The sequence below is a fragment of the Monopterus albus genome, unplaced genomic scaffold, assembly GCF_001952655.1.
Source record: "Monopterus albus unplaced genomic scaffold, M_albus_1.0 scaffold105.1, whole genome shotgun sequence".
Taxonomy (NCBI): Eukaryota; Metazoa; Chordata; class Actinopteri; order Synbranchiformes; family Synbranchidae; genus Monopterus; species Monopterus albus.
Window position 1 is genome coordinate 3,548,413 of NW_018127985.1, and position 12,498 is coordinate 3,560,910.

General features: G+C 38.2%; 1 protein-coding gene across 2 annotated transcripts in view; it reads left to right on the forward strand.

Moving 5' to 3' along the window:
* Positions 1-12,498, forward strand: part of elfn1a (extracellular leucine-rich repeat and fibronectin type III domain containing 1a) — a 59,299-nt gene that overhangs the window by 28,563 nt on the left and 18,238 nt on the right. The window contains exons 2-3 of one of the 2 annotated variants that reach the window (XM_020610562.1): positions 11,505-11,595; positions 12,355-12,371. The gene's annotated coding sequence lies outside the window, so the exon portion shown is untranslated. The remainder of the gene's footprint in view (positions 1-11,504; positions 11,596-12,354; positions 12,372-12,498) is intronic. The other variant, XM_020610561.1, reaches the window with a different exon arrangement.

Sequence of the window (12,498 nt, forward strand, 5' to 3'; positions counted from 1 at the left end):
TTTCCCTACTGAAGCGGGTGGAACAGTTAGCTAACAAACAGAAACCCTTAACAAGTGTCGATCCGTCCAGTGTCTCCCAGGTTTTCTTTAAGCCTGGCATCAGGGCAGAGAGCAGTCTTCAAAGGGCAGTGACACCACAAGAGCCCCAATAAGACATGGGTAGGACACAAAAGCAGAGAGCCCAGTAACAGCAAAGACAAGTAACAATCCAGAAAATCAAAAACAGCACAACACAGACACAGAAAAAAAGCTTCCATGCGGTTTGAGAGCATGAGCAGAAAACATTACATTCAGATCAACAAACACAGGTGCCTTTTTTCAGTAAATATTACAGCATATACAGTTGGACTATGTAGTTATTTTCCTAATACAAATGGATCTGAATTAGATGCATGAGGTTTTTAAAGTAAGGTGCTGCACTCATACTGTAGTAATGGAAACAAGTCAATGAATAAATGAGAGAGCAAAAGTGAGAAGGATGGGGAAGAGAGACAAACAAGGATCGAGAAGGAAGGAGAAAAAAGAAGTGAGGCTTTTCTGCCTCAGACAGCCTGTGGGCTTTTGTGCGATAGCCGCTGGCGGTAGGAGGCTGTGAAAAGATAAGGTTTACTAATGGGGTGTTCAGGAGAATGTTTCATTATCATCATACTTTACTAATGTGAGCGTGGAGTAATAGCGAATGCTGGCACTATTCATGCAAGCTCTGAGAGGTTTATATTGTGGGGACTGTTAGTGGTGCTTCCAAAACCATTCACTCTGGCTAGAGAAGCAGCAGCTGCAGCACTGACAGGCTGTTATGAAGCATGGCTTCGGACTGGCCATGGGCATCCACAGTTATGATACAGACTTTTAATCTTCCCCAAGAACATATTTTCAGTTCTGTCTTCTCCTACATGATTTTTTATGTTTTATATTCTTGGATCTACTTATAGCCCAAAGACATGGTTTATGACCATTTTATCCCCCACTCAGTATGTTGGTTCACTATGCTGCAATCAATGCACAGTTTCATTTATTCCTTTCACATAAAACACAAACACACCACATACCATTTACAGATACATAAATATAGCCTTTCTTAATCTTAGACCAGGTCATGCTAGAGAATTCAAACACAGCAATGACCAATCAGGAGAGGGGAAAAGCGACATGGGTGTGGACACACAACCTACCAAAAAGAGTGACTAAATGAAGCATGCACATGCACGTCCCTATATACAAGTCATGAACTTTATTTGTACTCATGTTTCTAATCACAACGAAAACCACTGAAGGCAGCAGTATTAAAGACTACTGTAGATAGACAGAAGTGATACCATTAAAAAAGCAAGATAAAAACAATTCTTCATTAATACATTTACATTCTCATCTGAGTTGACCATAATATGCATATGCTGTAGGTCGCCTTGGTTTGATAAGGTTACAGTATAATAAAATTATAATTTCACAGTATATTCCCAAACATCAACAAAACTTCTAGGTTGCGATCTTTGAAATAAAAGCTCCCCCACTGCTTTAATTTAGTGTTCAGTGAGCAGGTCACAAACTGCCCTAGTTTTGATCTTAGGCCAAAAAAACAAATGAGAGGGCACTGTTATTATTTTTATATGGTGACATACTGTATGACCTCATTGCTGAGCATTTCAGTTGGCTCCCTCCTGCATTTAGCTTGGTTGCTCATTCACTGAAAAAAATGTGTTATCTTGTCAAGCTATTCTCCCCAGTGTTGGCTGTGTCAGAACCTTCTGCAGGATGCATTAAGCATCGCCAGATAGCTTATCACTTTAAGACTTTCAAGTTTGCACAAGACAGAACATTGTTCTTATTAGCAGAGGAAATTAAAGTCATGATAAAAAGCAAATCAAATAATGATGCATGAAACTGCAAATCATATTTATTTGTTACATTGTGCCATGTCTGTATTTACTTTTAGCCCAAATATTCAGATATTATGTGTGGAAAACAAACAGCAATGAATCAGATCTAGAAGAAATATAAATAAAATGCTAATTGTCATTAGCACATTTTTGTTTAACACAGTGTCAGCTGTGTTCTTCCTTACAATTTGCTCATGAGACTGCAAATTAACTTGCACATTTAAGGTGCTAAAATATATATAAAATATGAGACCTTATCTTGAGTATTTGAAGTATTGCCAAACTGTCACTGCATAATTAGAGCTGATGATACACCATGAAACAGTGCATGGCACAGTAAAATAACAATGTCACAAAACACACAGTCAACACATGGAGTAAGATGCATGACTTTGGCAAAATGTTTCCCATCAGTGACCAACCTGGAGGGGTTCTGGAGGCAGAGAGAAAGGCAAAAATCAAGACCAAAGTCAGTGCAAACAGATGTTGGAAAATGTACAGAAAATCCAGCACAAAAACAGGATGGCAAAAATAAAAATACAAGAAATGTGGATAAAGATCACTGAGAAAGAAACCTGCCCCTGCAGGTCAAGTAAAACAAGTGAATTGGAGACAAACTACTATACTGTCAGTTCAGAGGGGTTGTTTATTTGTCTGGGACAATTTTTTTCAAGCAGCGTTGAACAAGTTATGTTCCATGCAACAAGAGGGCTCACAGTCAGCAGAAAGTAGACAGTACAGTAGAAAGTCCCACAAATGAACTAACGACAGTAAAGCAGGTTTTATTAAGTGTTCCACACTATTGGCTCACTCCATTTACATAAAGTGCATCTGAAGCAGGGACTGGAACTACAGCATGACTACCAAGCAGGATCACAAGGTGGTGAAGAAAGCAACACTGATGATGATGAACTGGTGTGTACAGATGTTTCATATGATGAAAGGTGCCAGAAGTTGTTTAAGTAAATATGCTGTATGACAACAAACAGGGAAAGAAGCACATGATGTTTTTCTACTGAGAGATTAGCCCAGCTATCTGCAGCAGTCACCTCATCCCTTGATGTAGGCTAGTGGATTTTGGCAAATCTCAATGCATTAAAACAGCCTAGAGTGCAAGCTTCTCAGTGATGCTGCTGCATGACCTGTATTCTTACTAATGCTGTGAGCTTGTATGATTCAGACACTGCTAAGGGTAGATAGCAGACAGAACAACCGTACTTTCCGGACTATAAGTCACTACTTTTGTCGCTTCATGCACACACCCTCATCATGGACAACACGCACCGAAATGCATATGATGCCGCTTCAAGTTACAGGCGATCGATGTTTTTTCGTCTTACATTTAGTGGGTGCGGCTTATAGTCTGGAAATTATGGAAATCAAAATGGTGGTAAACTAAATGTTTACGTGCATATGCCCCTGGATGTTACCATGTACACAACCGAATCTGCAGCTCACTTAATGAGTTTGATAAGTTCCATCAAATCACTTCACTACAGGGCGTCCAGAGATGATGCATACATCTCTACTATTCAAAACACTAACAAAGATTATGAATTACAGCTTCTAACATAATTTAGCATCCAAGGTCAAGGTATACCACACAATATACAATGTTTTTCCATCTTTTCTCACCATTACTTCAGTACTTTCATTAGCATTTAGTAAATGTTTCAACCTCTATTAAGTTTGCATGATCCATTTTGCAGAGGTTAAGACATCATATTAAATTAGTGCATCATCCACAATAACAGAGACCATGGACCTTCACAGTATTTTGGAATATATTATTCATTTCACCAACTACTGGTCTGAACGATTCAGTAGTCTGGTCATTTAATTTATTGCAGATCAATTAAAGTGTGTGTTGTTCAAACGTAATTTAAACCAGACTTTGCAAAACCTCATTTTACACTGGCCTTTGCTCACAATAACCAAGTTGGACTGAAAATGACCTGCAATAAAATGAATTCCCAGTACAGTACTTAAGGACCATCTCTGAAAAAAAAGGGCTACATTTAATGGAACAACCCTACAAAGTACAATGTGTATGGACTTAAAGTGCAATAATAAGCACTATAAAAGAAATTTTAGCCGTCAAATAAATTCTGCTTGATAACCGAGTGAATAATTGTGGGCAATGATTTGGCTACTATCATTATAGATCATTATGTATCTTAGAACATTATTGTACATTTGTAAGTTAATGTAATACCATGCAAAATGCTTTAGAAAATAACAGTGACTGGCTATTGAAATATTCAGACCAATAAACTGTAGACTTTTTATGTCTGAAATCAGAAATAATAGTGTAAGATGCCATACTGGCTGTTTTGAGGAGAAAAGCTTCACAATACAAAGACTTACCAGCTCCACTAAAATGAATAAACTCTGGCAAGACCCATTAATGTGAAGTTATTGAATAATGCCTTTAGCACAGTCACTTACTTGTTATCAATTCTGTAAGTGCTGACTAAGGAAATGAAGGAAATAGCTGTACTGCAAAAACTGCTCTTGTTTATGATGTAAATTAAAACACATTAATAGTTAACATCATTATCTGGATTAATTCACAGAGATACTGATACTTTTATGATACAGTGTGATCATTTACCGTTATAGACTGTTACGTAAAATGTTTTTGCAACACTCATTATGATTTTCTCCCCTATAGTAAACTGTAAATTGAACCATGAAATAATACACCAGGTTTCTGAGCAGGCCTCTCACAGAAAACAATACTTGTACATGCATGTATCTCAAGTTGCTTTCTACTCTTTGTATTATAGATGATGTCTGTTCATTTTCCCTTTTGAATAATTTAGTTCGTTTAAAGAAGACAATTACACTAATCATCACGACTGTGACAGTTAAAGTAAAGTCGACTGTTCTAATTTTCCACTTTACTAAATTGACCTATGGTATAGTTTTATATATCTGCTTTGGAATTATTGAAATAGAAAGCAAATGCAAACCTCTTTCAGCCAAGAGTTTGCTGAGTCATCACAATTTATCCTCACAGCCACTGACATTGGTGTATTAGTGGCTGCAGAGTAAAGGCGGAGCGTGCATTGTGATTTATTAAGTGGGCCTACTGCAGAGGGAAGCTGGGAGAATAAAACGCTCTCACCTGAACAGTGAGGCTCACTATTGTTCAGCAGAGATTTTCCAAGGCTTCACTACTCACATTACTGTAAAAAGAGCCAGTGAGCTCTGAACAATTCCATATTTATGAGTGGATTAATCAACAGTCTACAACACCAAATGGTTTCTCTAACATTTATCACTGTTGAATATACTGTATGAACGGACAAGACCAAGTGTGCAGGAGGTTGGAGCACTGGCCACTTGCTCTAAATAATGAACACAGAGGATATGTGTAGTCTCTTACCTGCATGTTCAGCTGAGTGGCTGGTACATGCCCTGTAAACTGCTTGAACACACTCTTCTCATTGCGAGCACTCTGCAAGCCTCACCTCCCCTGGTTCGTGGCCTCGCAGGTTTCCATGTTAACATATGTACAACGCAGCCCCATGGGCTCGACACTCCCTCGCTGTTGAGCATGCTGAGCCTTGTGACTTGAACAGGCCAAGATAACTTGTACCATTTTCCATGTCAGATCATGCCCCAGATATCCCTCACCTACCAACAAATGAAAGGTGCATTGCCCATCTCCTGCTTGAATTGCTGACATATTGCAAGCACTTGAGTTTTAAATGTTCACGTCTGACATGTTTAGACATAGAAATAAACTTGAGCAGAAGGGTTTTACAGCAACCACACAACCTCTGCCACCAACTCGAAGGCCTTAAGGGTGCTCACAAGTGATGCAGGCTTTTACATCTCTGAGTCCTTTAAGTCGCCTCTGATCCCATCAATTAAACTGCAAGCTCCTCTTTCTGGTGGCCTTATACCGTTTCTCATTTACACACCGAAGCCTGCCTTTAAGACTATCCACATAACTTCAATGTGAGTTAGTTTGTCTCAACATTCTGACATGGCTGTATCAATTCAAATTTTTCAATATACTGCAGGTGTTCATTTGTGGCCGCTAGCAAAGAATAGAAAGTAAAATTAAGTCCAATAAATGGAGAGCATATATACTGTTTAAATGCTGAAATAAACCATCTTAAATAAGAGGAAAACTGTATTAGTCTAGTCCATTTTCCTTTCCAGTGGTGATATAAATTAGCCAGGCCTTAAAGTGCCCAGAGTGAATCATGGGATATTTTATGGCCTTGCTTTGCAAGCCCCAGAATCACAGTTTTACTTCAGATCTAATGATGGCACTTGATGACAGGACTCACTTTAAATGAATGCTGGAGATATTGCTGAGACTGTGTTCTGCTGTAGGTCTCAACTGTGTCCTTGCAGTGGTGCTGGATTTGCTTTACATCTTTTTCTTGATAAGGTCTTTATCTGGAACTAAGAGAAACATGCTGGACAGGAGTGTTACTGCAATGTCAGTGTATCATTGCCTCATATGTCTTTCCAGATGCCTTCAGTGTTCACACGTGGGAATATGAGAAAAGCTTTTCACACAAAGAAACTTCTGTACAGTCTTTCTACACATGTGAATTCCTGCAAAATTTATAGTGACACTATGTTATGCTGTTAACAGCAAGTCCATAGAATTTCATTTTGGCACCAGTTTATTATGTTGGTCTAATCACAAATATTCAGAAATACTGATAATTATTAGTGCTAAAGTAGAATTACCGCTTGTATGCCTCCTCCAACCAGAAATTGTGTTCAGATTCATGTGTATGGCACAGAAGTGAGGTCACTGACCTTGAACTTTGACCACCAAAATTTAATCAGCTCATTCTTGAGTCCAAGTGGACACTTGTGCCAAGTTTGAAGAAATTCCCTCAAGGTATTACTGACATATCACATTCACCAGAATCATATGGAGGAAAAGTGCACAATGTAACATGAATCCTTTCTGTTCCTGAAAAAACATGTAAACTGTCAGGTTCTTAAAAAGAATATTAGTGAACATCTTAAAACACATACCAAACACATCAGTAAATCTTGCAAGAGCAAAGAAGCAGTTAGTGAACCTCAAAATAATATAGACTTTGTGTTAAAGGTCTCATCTTAGAGAATTGGAAAGGCTGTGGATTAAACATTATGAAATATACATTTAGACAGGTATTCTTTTAAAAGTAATAAGGCTCATTTGAAACACGTTAAATGTGTATCAACTGAATCCAGAATTATGGGATTAGAAGATGAGAGCTTGGAATTTACACATTCAGTGTAAGGACTATAAACAAAATAAGATTCATCAGCCCTAACCACTCCAGGAATTTCAATACAGTCCTTTAATTAGTTCTAATTATTAAAAAGTTACATTTCTCAGTGGTAGAAATGATAAACAGATAATTAAACATGCAATCTTACTGTAACTTTAATACTGTGTATATCATTATTAGGTGCCTTAGCAGAATAAACATGTGGTGAAGGTGGTGAAACAATCATAGATATTAATCCATCCATAGTATATTATACCATATACTACATCACCTAACTTTCATCTTTAGTTGTGCCATAATTACTATGGCCACTAACAATAATGTACTGCTCGCACAAACACCCTTTGTAGAACATTTTTGCTGAATCATACACAAAATACACAGTAGCCCTTGTATGATCTTGGACAACTTTGAAGCACTGCAATGCGACTTTGAACTGAATATGTCATTTGTGTAACTTGAGATGAGGTGACATGTACTATTTTATACCTTTACATGACACAATGGCCGTTGTGTACAGACGCAAAGTTCCATTGAATGATAATATCTCCTTGTGCGCTTTGTTTTTATTTGGATTCTGAGTAAACAAGAATGCTTTCACAAACTAAAATCATTTTTAGCAGTAAAATCCACAACTAGCCATGCTCTGCACCTGATGCAGTAATTATAGTGCACACACTTGATTTGACACTCCACAAAATTATTTTTATTCAGGCCAAGCTGCCACACCAATGAGGTTTCAGCATTGAGTCTTCATCAGGTATTTACAGCTTGTACTCTGACAAATAGACAAACTGACATACTCTGTACAGACTCCTTCAAATTAACGTCAGGTGTGGCACCGCACCCAGACCAATCGGCACAAAAACTACAGCACAATAACAATATGACTCTGGTTTTTTCACACTACATTTTCTCACACAATATTTTCACCTACCCACCACATTGCAATAGAAAACCCAAACAAACATCTCTACACCTTAAAAAAATCTACCAAATCTTATTGTAAGCACTGTATGTCTAATAATTGGTCAAATAAATCCTTAGAAGGCCAACAATTACAGGTATCAGCACAAATGTTTTAGTTCGTACACAACTTCTGTGACCACTAAATAGACCCGTGATAGGGATCATGTCTGATGCAGCAATCCAGTTCATAAAGAGTATAATCAAAATATACTGTAAACATTGAACCTGCAGACAACGTCTAATGTCAAAATCCTCATTCAGTCTATGTGGAGACAGTGTGTTGAGTGTAAATCTAATATGAGAATTCTCTTCTCTTGACCTCTTGAAGAAATGCCAACTATTTCAATACCAGTGTGTCTCAGAACTAACATTTTGTCCTACATTACTAAAATGTGCCCTCATTGGACTTCTTGGATCTGTTTTTCTATAGAGCCATTACAACATCATTACGTGTGCTCTAGAAAGCATGCCATGCTACTTTAATATTGAATGAGTGAAGAAATACCACACCAGTATCTTGCTTTCATGAAGCTATCAGGAAACCCATTCTGTCTGCAAATGTGTTATTTTCTGTAGACAGCATTTGCCATGGTTGAAAGTACAGTAAGTAGTACTGCATGTCTATTTTTAGAAAGGCAATTTCAACGTTTACTGTGTGCATACACATGCACATGGACAACTGTTTAAATGGAAGGATTCTTGCACGCGCGTGGGTGTGGGGGTGTGTGTGTGTGTGTGTGGGTGGGTCTGTGTTGCTTTCCTTAAGGCTTGTTGTCAGGCGGCACATACTGTCTCCTTCTCCATAGGGGAAACTAGCTGTGTTGCTCTTTAATTCCATACCTTAAGGCTTAACTGAGAGTGAGTCACTCAACTTCACATCTTGAGTATTACTGTAGCAGACAATATGTAAATCTAATAATTTTACCCCCTGGCTCAGTTATTTCATGGCCAGTAGGAAAGCCTAGTGGAGGTAATCACCTCCATTTAGCTCATATCCCAACACAACCCTAGAGGGTGATTTCTTGCACAGATTTTTTTTAATTCACTGTTTTTCATAATTGCAAAAAGATCCCACATGGATTCAATCAGCAAACTTAATGAAACTGACCCACCCAGCAGTGTCCGCAGCACCTCCTATCACACTCTCTCTCTGCTGTACAGTACATCAGAGCAATACTTATTGCCAATCTGCAGCTCACATGGTGCAGCCTGTTGCCGGGGACAGTGCAGCATGCTACATAGATTTGCAATGCTTTTCTACACCCTCCTCCACCCCAGCTGCCATGCTTTTAAGTACTGCAAAGTGAAGTGTTTTTTGACTTGACAGCTCTTGATCTATGATGTACATAATCCAAGATGCATTCACCAGCAACCCTTGTCAAAATCAAAAATTAACTAAGATTATAGAAGGTGTCAGTTTGGCCACATGCTTCACTTTTAGTATCTCGACCTCAGCCAATGTGATTCCAATGTGATTTCATTCAAAAGTTATAAAATTGATCAGTTTGAATTTATTTTCTAGTTGGATGCCACAGGAAGCTGCCAACAGCATAACATAGACCACATGCCAAGGTCAGTCTATTTTAAGGACATTTTCTCTAAATTGCTGATGGTTGTTGGTAACACCTGAGACCCACTGGGTTCACCCAGCAGTACAACACTTGTGTTGACGCCCACTAAAGGTAGAAGGGAAGCTCAAGTCATCTCTTTATATAAACACTGCAAAAGCCTCACAGGTGTAACCAGAACATTTAAACCTATTTCATTTTCAAAACTGTTCTTTCAAAGCTGGCTTTAAAATATTTCCACCTTCTCTTTACTGAAGATAATTCAAGTGTGTATTATTTGTGCTTTCACATGATCAGAGTTGTAGAGTACAAGACAGTTTCTAAGACAGTCTAAACAAATACTATAGCTAAATGCATCAAATTACTTTTGCATTAGAAAACATTTTTCAGCCAATTCATCAGGATTAGAAAGTGCCACAAAACAAGACTTTATGGATTTGGAAACATAGTATGAATTAAGCTACATTAGATAACTTTGTTATTTGCAGAGGAGACACTTCTGTAGTTTGGTCAAGTCAGACATGTCACAGCTGCCATACTCTTTTTTTGCCGTTAAACATTTCCATGATAAAAATAGTTTTTATTTTGTGAAGAAGACTGGTGGTGCTCACTGTTCCTAAACATGGCCACACTCTCAGAATCACACTCTCAGATCTCTTAAAGTCAGACTGCAAAACAAAATGTGAAACCATCAACCTTCTTGGTTGATGCATGGCAGCAGGGGCAGCTGCAGGCCTGACCCTGCCAAGGACCGAGAGTTTCCCATGCCCGTTCAATGGCCCAAAATGGATCACTGAACAGCTAAATGGAGTCATTATGATGAGCAATTAAAAGAATACTGCAGAAGACTCCCAAACTCCCCCCTTTCTCTTGGTTCCGCTGCTTTTTGTGTTGTCATAAGGCCTTTGCTGAAAGGCAGCTGCCTTGGGCCACTCACACTATTGCCCCTTTCACTGGAATACAAATAACGGCCTTAGCAGTTAACTGAATAACATTATCTATTGTATTCTCATTTATTGTAAATGTAGCAATTATGCAGATTTTTATCACTGATTGTTGGAGATTATGCCTTTCATCTGATACAACATGTCATACATTCTGAACATAACTGATTCATGAGCAGCAAGAGGAGTAATATGAACTCTGACTTGGCAGTAATCTGGAGCTTGTTTTCTGCAGATGTTAATGTATGTAGGTGGGAAAGTCATAAAAGCAAAGTTGAAGCATGGATAAAAAGTAATAATTTTTTCATTTCTATTTCACCTACTATAGAGAATACAAAACGCTATCTCTCTTCAGCGCAAAGCTTCTTTTTGTCTTTAACTTTCAATAGAAATACATGGAGATGTGTCCATGTAGCCTCACTCAGGTGGTGTGTGCAGCACATTCTCATTCACTTTACGGAGAGTCATTAAAATGATAGGGGGTCTGATGTTTGATTAATTAGTAAAACTAACTTTGGCAAGGCCAGAAACTGAAACACAGGATTTCATTAGCTTGTGCTTGTTAGATAAGGTTAATGAGGTGGCTCCAGTTCCCGAAAAAAAAGATGAAAAAAAGAACATTCATGGTGCTGAATTCATTTCGGAGACTGCACTGCCAAAAGAAGTTAATCCTAAGAACAAGCAGCTTTATATTACGTGCCAAATTATGACTGGCCTCTATGGATTGGCTTCGACATGTTGACTTTCAGTAAATACTTATATCTTACATGCAGGTTGTACTTGACACCCTGGTCACCACATAAAATCCATCCACTTGTTCCCTAAATTACTCCAAAAAAAAAAATGCATAAAAATTAACATTCATCTCTATCATTTATTTTTCCTCAGAGCATAAGAGAGGAAACCAGTGAACATCTGTACTGCTGGAGGACACCAGGGATGCTCTCTCACACTGAGGACTTCAGCCTAAATTACAGAGGTAAGTGTACATATTTGGTACAGTCATGTTTGTAGTTTGAGTAAAACTGCAGCTCTACAGTACTCTAGCATACTCCCCTTAAGAGGATCAAATCCATCACTAATCCACTGGTCAATACACATGACAAGTACAGTCCAGTGCCAAAGATGTATCATTCTGAGAGTGGACAGCCTGAATAACACGGTGCTCAAGTGCCTTTTTTTTCAACCTCTGCTTTTTATTTACATCAGAAACTAAAATGTTGAGCTATAGGATTACATGCATATTGTTATATTGTAATAGGCTAATGTTTCCATAGGTTTTTTTTTGTTTTAATTATTGAAATCTCAGTGCAAAAATTACAATAAAAAGTCCCGCCCTTTTTCTCCTTTCAATCATGACCACGCAATGCATGAGTACCCTCAGTTTTACAGTGACAGAAAAGTGTATGTGCACACACTGATCAATTATGGCAAATTAAGAGGTGCTTCGCAAAAGTGATGTGCCCTTCAGATCATCCCTAACTCACTTTCTTGCAGTATACACTCGCCAGCCACTTTATTAGGTACGTACACCTGTACAACTGTATGCAACACTTCCCCTTTAACATCTGTATTTCTGAAACTCAGAATGTTTCAGCTTTTGTTGAAATGATCATAAATGTATAAATTCAATGATATGTTTATAATTGAGGTCATAGTTAAATGTGGTGTTGTACTGGACTACATTATATTCAGCGGTGTTCCTAATATTCTGCCCTCTGTGTGTTTCTGTATGCAGCTGGGGAGGACAAAAATGTAAGTGTAGTCGAGTCCTCTTCCCATTCTATTTTAGTGTAGCTGAAGGCAGACACTGTAAAATACCGGGATGGAAGTGGATGGCAAGTAGCATTGACATTGCTGCTTTAACTACACTATAAGGGAA